The sequence below is a fragment of the Pelobates fuscus genome, chromosome 10 (genome assembly GCF_036172605.1).
Source record: "Pelobates fuscus isolate aPelFus1 chromosome 10, aPelFus1.pri, whole genome shotgun sequence".
Lineage (NCBI taxonomy): Eukaryota > Metazoa > Chordata > Amphibia > Anura > Pelobatidae > Pelobates > Pelobates fuscus.
The window spans coordinates 43,703,760-43,717,149 of record NC_086326.1 but is presented as its reverse complement, the minus strand read 5'-3'; the positions used below and the strand labels follow the sequence as shown (position 1 = coordinate 43,717,149).

The 13,390-nt window shown below is 41.2% G+C and overlaps 1 long non-coding RNA gene across 1 annotated transcript in view; it reads left to right on the top strand.

Annotated features, from left to right (window-relative positions):
* Positions 1–4,154: 4,154 nt before the first annotated feature.
* Positions 4,155–13,390, top strand: part of LOC134575853 (uncharacterized) — a 107,230-nt gene continuing 97,994 nt past the window's right edge. The window contains exon 1 of the long non-coding RNA XR_010085763.1: positions 4,155–4,233. This is a non-coding gene — a long non-coding RNA (uncharacterized LOC134575853). The remainder of the gene's footprint in view (positions 4,234–13,390) is intronic.

The following is a 13,390-nucleotide window of genomic DNA, read 5'->3' as shown; positions in this document are numbered from 1 at the left end:
TTTTTCCTTCATATCCAATATTTAAAAATAAAATAACTTTATTATTTTCTATATTAATGTATACACTGCTTCCTCCTTTAGATGGCTCAACATGCAAGTCAAATGATAATTTGCCTTATCACAACGCCTATTCGAATACAATGCTTGCGATTGTTTAGTGAGTTTGTACTGTAGTTACGTAAAGGTCAGTGAGCATAGAGAAGTTGTCACGGATTGTTTATCTGAGCAAATTAACTTGAACATTCATAGATGAACTGTAGTGTCCTGATAAAGAATAGAGCATTATCAGAACTAAGAAAGAACCTGTGTTTCATCAGCCAATGTTCATTCCAAAGAAGACAGCTACTGGTGTTACAGGGTTATTCACTAAACACCATATTTGAGATGTAAGGAAAAAAGGTCCAGGCACTCCAGGAAATTGATGAGGCAAAGTCTAATAGAACCCAACAGTCAGCAACGTTTTTTTTTCTAGCCACGCAGATACATAGGATGATTAGATATAGACATCATTAAATCAACAGTGCAGAATAATAACAGAGCGGACATTTCCTTTCTAAATTTGTAATAAGAGGGTTGGGGAATCCATTGTTATTTGATAACCAACAGTAGTCTCCTCCACCACCAGATGACAGGCGGTCAGAAGGTTGTCATAACGAATACTCCAGTAGTGCCCGTTGGCCACATAGGGCAGGTTCAAAGGTTTAAGGTGGGAGTTTAGTTGGGGGGCACTACAGAGATACCTCCATGAGATGAAACCTTCTACTCAGTCTAGGTACTAGTCTAGTTAACGCTTCTGCTTGCCTGCCATATTTCGCTAGCCTTTCGGACTGCCTGTTTTGAACCATATTGTTCTATGGTCAGAAGCTTTGACCAGTTTAGGTCTGCCTGTGTCAGCTTGACAAATACTTTTTGGGGTCGAAACGTTGTTGTTGTGGTTCCTAATAAAGTACCTGTCTTAAACCAAGGAGTGCCTGGACCTCTATTACTTTATTAATTTTTGGAAATCTGGTGTTTGATTCCGGTTCAGCAAGCACCCAGGCTCAGATTTATGTGAGTGAGTGCAGTTCCACACACACTATTAAATGTGCTACCAACTCGTCCATATTTGGGGGGAAGGCTTTCTTCCAATGTCTTGCTATAATATGGGGGTCTTATTGACCACAGAAGGGCTTTCTTTCTCTATCTCTCTCTTTCTCTTAAATTGCAAAATCCAGTCATTCTTAAATAGAGTGAACAACATACATATTTTGCAGTCTGAATGCCAGCTGGTTTTGCCCCATTCGGTGCAGTCAGTAGTTGTTTTCATGTAATATCTCTAAGATGTTTAAGTAGAGAAATGTTAAGTGTTTGGAACTAGGAAACCAGACACTAACTGATTGACGGAGTAGAGTTGTTCATGCAATCAACCTTGTGTTCAATATAGGTCAGGGGAAGGCAACCTTTGGCTTGGCTTATACTGGATATACTTGAAATGTGCACCTGTTTGTCTTGAGGGTTACAAATAAAAAAGACAAAAGACAAAACAAAACAAAACCAAAAAAATCACTGAAGGGAGAGGTGTGGGCACATTAAATTTGTAATACACAGCATTAAATGGGAAATATACACAGTGGCAGTAGTAGGATGGAGCACAAACAGGGTTATTAAATGATGTGTGAATTACCGGGAACTCAAAATTAATTCCAATTTATAGGCTAAAATGCCTGACCTGAAAACATTGCTGCTTTGGAGGGTTTTTCCCCCACAAGCTATTTTGGCCTAAAATTTGACATTTTAGTGAAACACTAACAGTGGAAAAATGGACTAAAAAGTAAAAAATACAGAAAGGATGGTGTAACATATACAGTATGGAGCAAGACACCTAAATAAAATGTAAACAATTCAGAGGGGTGAGATCAAAGCGACGATATATACATAAATGAAAGAAAAGAAAGGGGAGGGGGCTAACAAGAGGAAAAGTAAGGTCAAAAGACAGTATGGGGCATTGACATAACAAAAAAAACACAAATGGAAGAAAAGAAAGAAGAATTGCATGATCTGTAGTGGGGAAACATAAGAAACATGTGTTGACTTCAACTATCAAAAATAACTCCATGCACTGTAATTATAAATAATTGAATTTCCATGGAAACAATTCATTTTATATTTAGCATGGATTTCACACTGAGAGAGTATTAGGCAGCATAGTAACTCACCTTCCTGTGTTAGAAGAGGTGATATCATGAATGTAAGGCAGAGTGCTTGACTCAATGTCCCCATGATGGCTGCTGTCCACTCAATAGAAAGCTCTTTTATATAGTGTGCTGTCTCCTGCCAGTTTAACAAGTCCTTTCACAACAGCTAACAAGGAAGTTGGCACAGAATTTATCAAACTAGTGTAGCAAAATAAGCCCAATGACAAGAGGAGAGAAACACAGCATTGTTCAAATACATCAATTAGAAGATACATCGGTTTATTAGAAACCATAAAAAAAATGGATATTGCCACTAAACTCCACATTACAATGATTTCAAAGGGACACTATAGTCACCAGAACAACTACAGCTTATTGAATTTGTTCTGGTGAGTAGAATCATTCTCTTCAGGCTTTTTGCTGTATGCACTGTCTTTTCAGAGAAAATGCAGTGTTTACATTACAGCCTAGTGATAACTTCACTGGCCACTCCTCAGATGGCTGTTAGAGATCCTTCCTGGGTCATGGCTGCCTAAAATGCATCCAAACATTCAGTGTCTCCTCCCTCTGCATGAAGACACTGAACTTCCCTCATAGAGATTCATTGATTGAATTCATCTCTATGAGGAGATGCTGATTGACCAGGGCTGTGTTTGAATTGTGCTGGCTCTGCCCCTGATCTGCCTCTCTGTCATTCTCAGCCAATCCTATGAAGAAGAATTGTGATTGGATCAGGCTACCACTTCCGATGATGTCAGCAGACTGCTTGTTTTTCTGAGGCAAACAGCATACAGATTTACAGCCTCAGGTTTTTATTTCTGCCTTTTTCTTTCAACAGTTTTATCTTGGCAGACAAAAAGGCAGAATACTCACACAGTGGGACATGATTGTGGAATGTACAAAGAAGAAAGATGACACTTTGAGACTCCTTTTAAAATACTTTAATAATATGGAACATTGTTTAATCCTCAAAAAGACACTTTTCAGAAAAAATTGAGAAACGATTATTATTTTCTTAAACTCCCAATAATACTATAGTGGGGACATAATCCAATGGAAAAAACATCTTTTCACCGCACTACTGCTCTGCCCTGAGAGATCACCTCTACTGATGCTATTATAGGGAAGCATTGGGACACACGGTGCATGCATGAAAATTGCTGCAATCTGCTGACAATGCTTCTCTTAGAGAAGCATTGAAACCAGCTCTACTATATAAGAAGCTCTCACTTCAGCGAGTGTTCCAAGGTGAGTGAGGAACAGACACTCCTGACTGTCTATTTATTAGCCAGGAGGTGTAACCAAAGGGGGGATTATAAATGCACGTAGCTCTGGAAACCCACACTTTTCTAAAATAAGACAAATTATGCAGTCAGTTAGTTGTAGTGCTTTAGGGTTTGAGTGTTCCTTTAAATTCCCCCATAGGGTCCTTTGTAATCATCTCTTTAAAGGTTAAAATATGGTTACATTTCTTACTGGTTCACCTTCATCAGGTCTGCACATTTTTGAATTATGACAGAACAGGATTGATTTCGGGGACCTGTCTCGCCATTCCGATTTTTATTCCCTGGTGTCCAGGGATGCAATGTCCCCAACCAGCAGAGTGTAAGGGTATCAGTAGATGCACGTGGGATGTTTTTAGGGGGCTAGTACTAGATAGCATGCTTCAGCAAGGTCTCCCTGAGTGTGGCTAATCAGGAGGCTGTCAGTCAGCCTGGAGTGCATTGACACCATTTTATTCTCAATTTTCTTCACTGACAAATCTCTAAAGCCAGCCTATCCCCATCCCGATTGCACACCTCCCAATGTTGGCATTCACTTAACCAGGGATTGGGGAGGATGCCAATTTTTAAAACTTGACAATTCCAGCCCAAGACCTGCAGTTTCCTTGTCTTTTTCTCTACATTTCCAGTGGATAAACCCACAAAGAAGCCTATAGTCCAGGCCAGGGTTTTTACTCAGCTAAGTAATGTTTGTGAACTTACAGCTCACCTGGCTTAATTACCTGCAAGACTGAACCTCATAATACTAAAGCCAGGGCAGAGACACCAAGTACAAGGTAAACATTTATCCCCAGGGTTGCCATCATGCATTTCTGGAGGTGGGCACCAAGCAGCTTATGAAAGTGGTGCCCTACATATATACATATATATACCAAGTGTCTCTAGTTACAGCCCAAATCCCTCTGTCCTTCTTATCTAAGAGTTCCTTGTTACTGGTATGTCTGAGTGTACAACAGTAGTGATGTCCCGAACGGTTCGCTGGCGAATAGTTCCTGGCGAACACAGCGTATTCGCGTTCGCCACGGACGGCGAACATATGCGATGTTCAGTCCACCCCCTATTCGTCATCATTGAGTAAACTTTGACCCTATACCTCACAGTCAGCAGACACATTCCAGCCAATCAGCAGCAGACCCTCCCCCCTCCTAGACAGCATACAATTTAGATTAATTCTGAAGCTGCATTCATTTTTTTTTTTTTATTATTATTTTGTGTGTGTTTATTATACATTATCCTCCATAGCCAGTAACCTGTGTTTATTATACATTATCCCCCATAGCCAGTAACCTGTGTTTATTATACATTATCCCCTATAGCCAGTAACCTGTGTTTATTATACATTATCCCCCATAGCCAGTAACCTGTGTTTATTATACATTATCCCTCCCATAGCCAGTAACCTGTGTTTATTATACATTATCCTCCCATAGCCAGTAACCTGTGTTTATTATACATTATCCCTCCCGCATTTCCAGACTTTTCGGGACTTTTGTTGCAGCCGCTTGGTAGATAACTCCCTAATTCCCACGGTATTAGGGAGTTATCTACCAAAAGGCTGAAAGACCTAAATTGGTCTTTCAGACAAATTTACTAATACTAAGTAAAAATTACTTAGTATTAGTAAATTGTGCCCCTACTCGCAATACCGCGAGTAGGGGCATGTCTATTAAACAGTGAGCAGCCTGTGGCTGCTCACTGTTAAAAAGAAATAAAAAAGGGTCCCCCCTCCCTGAGCGGGTGGGGGCCCTAAAGTAAAAAAAAGGGGGGGGGACCTAATGTTGTCCCCCCTGACCCCCACCCCTGAGCGGTGGGTGGGGGCCCTTAACAAGAATAAGGGGGGGAACACACCTAATGTCCTCCCCCCTGGACCCCACCCCTGAGCGACGGGTGGGGGCCCTAAATACAAATGAGGGGGGGACCTAATGTCCTCCCCCTGACCCCCACCCCTGAGTGGCGGGTGGGGGCCCTAAATACAAATGGGGGGACCTATTGTCCTCCCCCCTGGCCCCCACCCCTGAGCAGTGGGTGGGGGCCCTAAACAAGAATAAGGGGGGGGGACCTAATGTCCTCCCTCATGGTCCCCACCGCTGAGCGTTGGGTGAGGGCCCTAATGAAAATTGAACCCCCTCCCCCCAGGTGACTAGGGGTCCCCAAACCCCTAGTCACCACCTCCCCCCAAAAAACAAACTCCTACCTACCCCCCTCACCCTAAAAATAATGAGAGGGGACCATTTCACTAAGTACCCTTAAAAATAAAAATACACTTACCATTCAATGTTTTCTTTCTTCTAAAATCTTCTTTTTTCAGCCCCAAAAAAGGCCAAAAAAAATAAAAAAAATGCATCTTCACCCGGCGAGGGCTCAGCGCAGACTGAGCTCTGCAGGGCGGGGGAAGGCTTATAAAGCCTTGCCCCGCCCTGCAATTAGGCTCAGAGCACTCTGATTTGTGGGTTTAAGCCATCCAATCAGAATGCTCTGACAGGTAAATGAAGAGACTGACAGGTAAGTCTCTACATTTACCTGTCGCAGCACTCTGACTGGTTGGTTAGTCCACCAATTAGAGTGTTATGAGTCAAATTACACAGCGTGGGAACATTCCAAAGAACTTTCCCACGCTGTGTAAAATGACACAGAGCACTCTGATTGGTGGATTTCAAACCAACCAATCAGAGTGCTGTGACAGGTAAATGTAGAGACTTACCTGTCAGTCTCTTCATTTACCTGTCAGAGCATTCTGATTGGATGGCTTAAACCAACCAACCAGAGTGCTCTGAGCCTAATTGCAGGGTGGGGCAAGGCTTTATAAGCCTTCCCCCGCCCTGCAGAGCTCAGTCTGCGCAGAGCCCTCGCCGGGTGAAGATGGAATATTTTTTTTTGCGCTTGTTTATTTTTTTGAATTTTTTTTTTTATTGCGTCGGTTATTATGGATTTTTATTTGCCCTTTTTTGGGGCTGAAAAAAGAAGATTTTAGAAGAAAGAAAACATTGAATGGTAAGTGTATTTTTATTTTTAAAGGTACTTAGTTAAATTGTCCCCCCTCATTATTTTTAGGGTGAGGGGGGGTAGGTAGGAGTTTATTTTTTGGGGGGAGGGGGTGACTAGGGGTGGGGGCCAGGGGGGAGGACATTAGGTCCCCCCCCTTATTTTTGTTTAGGGCCCCCACCCACCGCTCAGGGGTGGGGGCCAGGGGGGAGGACATTAGGTCCCCCCCAATTTGTGTTTAGGGCCCCCACCCGCCGCTCAGGGGTGGGGGCCAGGGGGGAGGACATTAGGTCCCCCCCTTATTTTTGTTTAGGGCCCCCACCCACCGCTCAGGGGTGGAGGCCAGGGGGGAGGACATTAGGTTCCCCCCAATTTGTGTTTAGGGCCCCCACCCACTGCTCAGGGGTGGGGGCCAGGGGGGAGGACATTAGGTCCTCCCCCCCTTACTTTTGTTTAGGGCCCCCACCCACCGCTCAGGGGTGGGGGCCAGGGGGGGGCATTAGGTCCCCCCCCCAATTTGTATTTAGGGCCCCCACCCACCGCTCAGAGTTGGGGGCCAGGGGGAGGACATTAGGTCCCCCTCCCCCCCTTATTCTTGTTTAGGGCCCTCACCCACCGCTTAGGGGTGGGGGCTGGTGGGGAGGACAATAGGTCCTCCCCCCTTTTTTTTACTTTAGGGCCCCCACCCACCGCTCAGGGGTGTGGGCCGGTGTGGGAGGACAATAGGTCCTCCCCCCTTTTTTTTTACTTTAGGGCCCCCACCCGCTCAGGGAGGGGGGAGCCTTTTTTTTTTTTTAACACTGAGCAGCCACAGACTGCTCACTGTTTAATAGACATGACCCTACTCACCAATTTAGGTCTTTCAGCCTTTTAGTAGATAGCTCCCTAATACCGTGGGAATTAGGGAGTTATCTACTTATTAATTCCTGTCATTACACTGACTGGCTTAGTAACTTACATTTTATATGAATGTGTGTTACTTGATTGTTGTAAATGTTGCAAATGCTTACAGCTGAATCCTGTCTATGTTTGTATACTTTTTATTTGAAATTGTATACAGTGTAACATTCTTCTTCTTTCACTGTGTAAGTATATTCGTACTTAGGCAATACTGTGCTTCGGAACTTCGTCACTTTGAAACCTCGGAACTTTGAAACCTCGGAACTTCGGCAACTCGGCACTTCGGCACTACTACACTTCGGAAATTCGGTAATTTCGGCACTTCGGCATTTTAACTATTCGGACATTCGGAAGCACCCGAATGTATGAATTATCTGAAATTCATCAGAATTTTAATTCGGACCGAAACGGATTGCACATGTCTAGTATATAGTGATCATGATTTTTAGCGATATCCAATATTTTTAAGGTGGTCCCAGTGCCACCACTCATATCTGGTGTCACAATAGCTTGCATTTAAAAAAAATAAAACTTTTTTGACTGTAATATAATAGCAGTCAGTTTCCTTCACACGTGTGCATTTCAGGGCCTGCCAGGGCACAGTGTCACACCAGTGCAACTCATATCTGGTGTAACAGTAGTGTACATTTAAAAAAAAAATACAGGGGGCTTGTTGTCACCTTTCGGGGACCTTTGGTGTTGTACGTGGCTGGATGGAGGAAGAGACCTTCAATGACATCAGTGAGGACAAGGAACAGGACATGGCTAGCTTGGTATCCAACCTTGTGCAAATGGGGAGTTTGCGGTTGTGCAAATGGACTGTTTGCGGTTGTTTGCGGTGCGTTAAACAGGGAGTTTGGTCTGTCACTGTGAAGCGGGCGTAAACCTTTACACTACCTGATCGATACAACATCATACCTGATGTTTTAAAGCACGTTATTCCAAACAATTTAGGATTGTTAGGTGATTTATGCCTTTTATGGATTAAAACCAGACTCAACTATGTAATTTTCCATGGGAGTTTTGCCATGGATCCCCCTCCGGCATGCCACAGTCCAGGTGTTAGTCCCCTTGAAACAACTTTTCCATCACTATTGTGGCCAGAAAGAGTCCCTGTGGGTTTTAAAATTCGCCTGCCTATTGAAGTCTATGGCGGTTCGCCCGGTTCGCCCGTTCGCGAACATTTGCGGAAGTTCGCGTTCGCCTTTCGCGAACGGAAAATTTCATGTTCGCGACATCACTATACAACAGAGCTCCATAGCAATACAGTAATGTGGCTTTACGCTATAATAAATGTGTTTAGAAATCAGCCTATGTAAATTAGATACATTGTTATTTTTCTATATTACATTTTAGTTGCATAAATTGTTATTAGCAAGTCACTAAAACTTTCTCAGTACAGCACCGCTCCTGGCCACACACCCACTCACACCTCTAAAATTAAATTGTCCCTCTTTGTCTATCTGCAATCTTGGGAGAGTACATGTAAATGGAGAGTACTGTTTATTTGTGAGACATCGCTGAAAACAAATATGTGTATTTTATTGCAGTAAAAGCTAACGGTATTGACATGCCTAGTTAAAATGCCATGCGGAACTTGGAAAATGATTTCTCACGCTTTTCATTTTATTTATATTAAATTATATAGTTATGTGAAAGGAAAGCCCCATTCCTCCTGAACAAAATGATATATAATAAGAAATATGAAAGCAGTAAATTGTGGTTCAACAGATATAAAGTTTAACCCCTTAAGGACCAAACTTCTGGAATAAAATGGAATCATGACATGTCACACATGTCATGTGTCCTTAAGGGGTTAAATTCTAGGTTTTGTTTTGGTTCAGAACTTGTACAATTGTCTCCATCTGTAAGGGGTTAATAACCTGCTTTCCTTCCTGCAGCCTTTCTATTGTTACTTTCTTTAGTAGAGCACTTTTCATGTGCAGCCCATCAGTATGTATCTGGATTATGTGTCCCAGAAACATGTAGGATTCGTTATTTTTTTTTATTTAACCCTTTCTATAATCCACTGCATGTGAACAAAAACTGATGTAGCTACTGAAAATTTTATTTATTTTTATTTTTTTTATAAACTTTTTTTTCTAAATTTATCTGATCACCAGACAGTGTGTTCCATGTATGCAGTGATACTTATATGTAGCGATAATATATTTCTATTTTGTTTTCTATAATATGTAAAAGTTATTTTTTAATGCATATACGCTGGGTTTAAATTGTTATAGTTAGGACTATCCATACATTTGGAAAAGGTTTCAGTTGGAAATCCTGACAATTCTCGTTTTAGTGACTAACCCCATCAAAGTGAGTTGTAGTGACTTTGCAAGCGAATTGTAAAATCTAGGCAAGAGTAGCTAAACTGTAAAAAATCTTCAAATCTTTTCCCAACCAAGTCAGCTACATTGGCCTATGTAATGCAATTTCCTTATCAATTTACCTCCATTTTTTTTTTTATACCGAATAGACCTTTAGGAATGTACAAATAGCACAATAAGGCAATAATTTAAACTGTTCACTTGGGGCCATCCTCCGCTACATCTCTGCTCTGCCTGTTGTCCTCTTTGATTTGCATTTGGTGATGTGTCACCAAGCAGGGTGAACCTCTTCAGTGACGCCAGCATGCTAGCTCTGTTGTTGGCGTCAGAACGAAGGGACGTTACATCACTAAAAGTGCCGGCTAAGGAGTTTCCATAGCAATGCGCTGTGGTTGCTATGCTCGGGAGAGCAGAAGGTTGGTTTTTACTGCTCTCCATCAATGCCTCGGCATCGATTGCCTACCAAGGTACTGACTGACAGCTGGGAGAAAAAACTATTTTTAAATAGATTTTTCTCCTAACCTATACATTTCCTACCACTATGTATAAATAAAATCTTATGTAATTTTGAAAGAGCATAAGAGAAAAAAACAGTACAGTTATCCTGCTCACTATAGTGTCAGGAACACAAACATGTACTCCTGACACTATAGTCCTGATGTGGCATTTTAGGTGACCGCCCCCTGCTCCGATCATGCTGAAAAGGTGTTGTTACTCAACTTTTCTTCCATGATGCACTGGCCGCACCTAGCTCTGCCTCCATGGCTGAGATCATCATTCTTGAAATCAGTCCCAAAGGAAAAAATTGGAAGGCTCTTGTGCATGCGCAGCAAAACACCTTTTATCCATAACCCCCTGTGTGTCCAGGAAGGCATGGTGAATCTGGCATCCCTGCAATATATATTCACTCAATATTGAATTGTAGCAAAACCATATAGCACATTTAAGGTTAAAATAACCAAGCTATTGTTATAGTTGAGTAGGGTGCTTTTTCTAAGTCAGCAAGCTTTTCTGTAATTTTCAATGTGGTTTTCAGTTTACTAAAACCTGTGTCTTTTTAATTAAGATTAAATACAAATACTGCCTCCACATTTATTTATATCAAGTGACTAAATTAACTTTTCTAACTTTGTAGTGAAATAACTCACCAAGATAAATAGTTGCCAAGTTGAACATTCTCAAACCCAGACCAGCACGATGACCACTACGGCAGGATCCTATGACACCAGCAGGAGTAAATTGTGCTAACGTTTACAATCGCAAAGAATTAACCGTTCTGTCTGAGACAGTGTGTTATTTTCCCCTTGGAAGCCGATCACCACACACAGAACTGTAAGCTATAATCGCTTTAAATTTGCTTCACTTTACATAGATTTAATCATATTGTATTTTGTATATTTTGGCACGCCACATTGATTTTTATATCCAACAGTTGTGCAGCAGCCGGAAACAAATTTTCTGTTCTGTTTATTCTTACATTTGATCTTTTCTTTATAAGTGAATTATAAATGTTTGGTTAAATCAAGCATTTGACTGTAATCCTCTATGACGTGTTTTCTTAATGAACCAGCTTTTCATTTTTAACTGATTAAAGGGTCACTATAGCCACCAGAACAACTACAGCTTATTGTATTTGTTCTGGTCAGTAGAATCATTCCCTTCAGGCTTTTTGCAGTAAACACTCTGTTTTTAGAGACAATGGCATGTTTACATTACAGCCTAGTCATAACTCCACTGCCCACTCCTCAGATGGCTACTAGAGGTGCTTCCTGGGGCAGTGCTGCACAGTGAGCAGCACTGCCATTCAGTGTATCCACCCTCTGCATGAATACACTTAATTTTCCTCATAGAGATGTATTGATTCAATGAATCTCTATGAGAAGATGCTGATTGGCCAGGGATGTGTTTGACTTGTGCTGGCTCTGCCCCTGATCTGGCTCTGCCCCGATCTGCCTCCTTGACAGATACCTTGGGTCCTGGCATTCACGTTGATGTTACTTTGAGTTTTAAGCGCTGCGAAATCTGTTGGCGCTATACAAATGGCAAAAATAATAATAATGTGCTACATACTTAGCGATTGTTACAGACCACATATACCTTTTTAAGGCAATGGTGTTCCCTGATGGCAGTGGCCTTTTTCAGTATGAGAATGCACCCTGCAAAATTTGTTCAGGAACGGTTTGAGAAACATGACAAAGAGTCCAAGGTGTTGCTTTGAACCTTAAAATCCTCCATATCTCAATTCGATTGAGCATCTGTGGGATGTGCTGGAATAACAAATCCAATCCATGAAGGCCCCACCTCGCAACTTGCAGGACTTCAAGGATCTACTTCTTATTTCTTGATATCAGACAAAATAGAGTAGGGGATTATCTGCTAAACACAGATAAAATGGAAAAACATAGCGTTTAACTGTGTGAGAGTAAATGAGGATATATAGTTAACAATTGGCCACTCACAAATTTTCAGATGTAAAAAAGCCTTGAGTGTAATCTTTTTCTTCCAGGTTTTCTATGTTCATCCTCACACTCCCATCAGTAGTTTAGAGATATTTGCTCAAAAGAGAAAATATATAGGGAAAAATAAGGTGCAATTCCAGAGTGTAGTAAAAAAGATTTAATAACTTACATGTATGTTTAAAACAATCAGCATATCACCACTGGGCGTCCTACGCGTTTCGTCCTAAAATAGGACTTCCTCAGGGACTTGGTGCATCAATGACAGCAAAAAGACAAATATATAAAACATCCCCCCCCCCCCAAAGTTCTTATATATCCCCTCCGGGCATTCATCATTCAATCATTCTCGGCCGGTGTTGCTTCGCTATTCAGGCGGCACTTCCGGTTGTGACGGGATGTCGTCATCACGCACGTCTTTTGCGTTCCAGGCGTGCGTTCCACATACCCGGAAGTGGGTAGCGATCGTCAATTATGCAGTATTTTCTCGGAGGCATGAAAGTGAATAAGAGCACATGAGGGGGAAAGACATTAAAAAACTGGATCGCTCTACAATATGTTACTCTGATTATCTTACTCTAAACTATTCAAAGTGAATGTATCAATAATAATTTAATATATATATACTATGTAAACCATGAACTATACATAAGTCATATACATAAATCATATATATATGTATGATCCCAAAATAAAATTAAATACAATAAAACAGGTATGTACATTAAAGCAGATACATTCCAGAAGGGGAAGGAAATCTGTATTAAAGAACATGAAGCTTCATGTATATCAATTACTTCGTTCCCCATCCTAAGAATGTGTACAAAACATGCAAATCAGACTGACAACTTTCTATTGCCTTACTTTCCTCACAATGTATAAGTGATTTAAGTGAGGTGGAAACCCTTATGTACCAAGCACTTCTCCCCTTTCATCTCACCCTCCCACAATGTTTAAATTTCTTCCATCAATAGAATTCTCTTTTTGGAATTTCCCCTTGATTTACTTTTAGACTTTTTTTGTACATATATAAACCCCCAACTTTCGGTGGTAATATCGGTATTAATTTCTGCTTTGGAGGAAGAGGTTGTATTGTATAAGGGTTTTCTGATGGCCTTTCTCAATTGATACCCCCATCTAAAGTATGACAAAAAAATGCATAAAAAAATATACATAAAAAATAAATAAAAACATAAAGTAAAGGGATGAAATAGAAAAGGAGAAGTGCAATTTCTATAGAAATATTCCATGTGTAATCTCAA